The sequence below is a fragment of the Penaeus chinensis genome, chromosome 37 (genome assembly GCF_019202785.1).
Source record: "Penaeus chinensis breed Huanghai No. 1 chromosome 37, ASM1920278v2, whole genome shotgun sequence".
Lineage (NCBI taxonomy): Eukaryota > Metazoa > Arthropoda > Malacostraca > Decapoda > Penaeidae > Penaeus > Penaeus chinensis.
In genome coordinates this window covers 22,387,311-22,389,810 of record NC_061855.1, presented here as the reverse complement: position 1 = coordinate 22,389,810, position 2,500 = coordinate 22,387,311, and positions in this window count along the sequence as shown.

Genomic DNA, 2,500 nt, shown 5'->3' with positions numbered 1-2,500 from the left:
TATATAAATATATATATATATATATATATATACATATATATATATATTTGTATATATGTCTATATATACATATACATATATAAATATATATATATATATATATATATATATATATATATATATATATTAATTTACACACACACACACACACACACACACACACACACACACACACACACACACACACACACACACACACACACACACACATATATATATATAAATGACCGCACGCACAAGCATGCATGGATAAATGACTATCAGCATCATGAAACTCCTGTCATACAAATCTTTCAAAAGATATGTACAGTAAACGAAGCATGCTGTGAAATGATAAATGCATTCATTTAAAAGTGAGCATGATAATTCAGTATTAGATCACGCGATATCAGTTTAATGAACCGCGACGCGAATTGAACTGGTCTGATAAATCGGGCGGACACATAATAGCCTGTATCGTAAATCCCTACAGACTGCACTACTCGAATTAACTGCGAGCATACAATTAGTAAAGGCAAGTGATTATAACTACAATTTGTCGATCGTATCAACTTGCGAATCCAAACGAGTAGTCATATATAAACGAGCAGTTCCGCTTATCCGATGAATATCTTCGAAATGAGTATCAGCTGAAGAATTTCTTTCATTTGACACGTTTACATATAACGCTACAACAGAGGACACAACTATTTCAAGAAACATCCGTAGAGATTTATCTTTCTTAATTATTCGTTATTTTCTTTTTTACAATTTTAGTATCCCTTAGAAATGTCTTCTATTCTAATATCTAAATATCTAATACAAACACACCCATACTTGTAGATATGCACACATATATACACAGTGTATGATTTGCCAATATGTGACAATATGCACAACTAAAACAGCTGAAATTTAAATAAGGAAATCTAATATTTCTAATTCTTTACCTTTCTTCCTAATGCTTTAGATATCAGGCAAACGCGTACATTGAAAACACTTTTAGTTACGCCTGGTGTTTAGTTTAAAAGAAAAAATAAATGTATGATACTTTCGCATCCGTATATAAATGAAGTAAGGAATGCGTATGTCGATTATCCAGAAAATGTCTTTAGAAAACCACTCCCTTAGATCCACTTTCAGATTCAGTTCTGTGTTATTAGCAGCAAATAACAACGTCTTGTTATATTTACTTTGAAATTTTAAACCTAAGGAATACCTCTTTCTTTTCTCATACCTAATTCCCGAGGGTTCTGACATGTATGTAACAAATTTAATACGACGGCAAAATATTTTACAATAAGAGCGGTGATACTGTATTAGGTGTGTATGTATGTGTGTGTGTGTGTGTGTGTGTGTGTGTGTGTGTGTGTGAGTGTGAGTGTGTGTGTGTGATGTGACACACACATCAGATGACTAATTCTATGTCTAATTAGTCATTTCTGGCCAGTATACTCAAGTGGTAACTGCTACCAGATTCAGCTTGTGTTTGAAACAAAAATTAATTTCAGAAACCATTATCAGTAACTGACCTCAAGTGAGGACAGTGTACGGTGTATGCTTCACGGGCTTGTGGTATGTTGTTGAGATTGATTATTCAAATTTATCTGCTGCCCCAACAGCTCTAAGGTCATTAGCGACGAATACCTTGTTGGGTTATAATGTTAAAACATTTAAAATCTAAAAAATCCACCAATAACTGTCTCATAAATAAAATTGAATAACAATAAATTTTATTTAAAATCCTAGCATAAATATTATGCTTTCCGTTTATGGAACTATTGCATAAGTATCATGCTTTCATTGTATAAAATTATTGCTTGAATATTATGCAAAATTACATTTTGGTAAAAATATTAGTCTCCCTAAGTAAACCAATAAGACCGTCTACGTCATTATACTCCTAACATATTTTCATTGTATAAGTGCAACCGTTAATGGCTCTTGACATCCCTCACAACATGCTTCACTTTTAGCCATCATCTGCCCATGAGTTAATCTTATGTGCCCGATTCTCAGCCTTGTTAACACAACTACTTGTCGGTTGGGATGGATGCTGGTCAGCCAACTGCCAAGGTCATCTCAAATCTCTCGTAGGACTGCCTCCACTGCTCCCTCCATTTATCACGAAGACAGCTGATGCTGGGTTTCAAGTCGGTGTGTGGGAGAGGAAAAGCTCTTCCTTACCACTGGATGTAATGAGATTAAGCTCTTGAGTGCTTACAAGGCACTACGAGAGTCGAAATATACTATAAAAGAATGGTTTCTAAGATCTCTAGTTATTTGGACTGCTGCAAGGATTGCATGTAATTCTGTACTGAAGATCGGGGCTGCCAAATGCAGTCTTCCTCCTACTCACTGCTGAAGAGCCCACACCATTTTCAGATTTCGAACCATCTGTATGTATTGCATCTGATCCTTGGTACTTAGACGTGTGTTGAAAAAACGTCTCCCTGACTTCTGTTTCGGATCTCTCTCTATTCCGACCAAATCTTATGCGACTAGATCGGTCCAAGGGGGA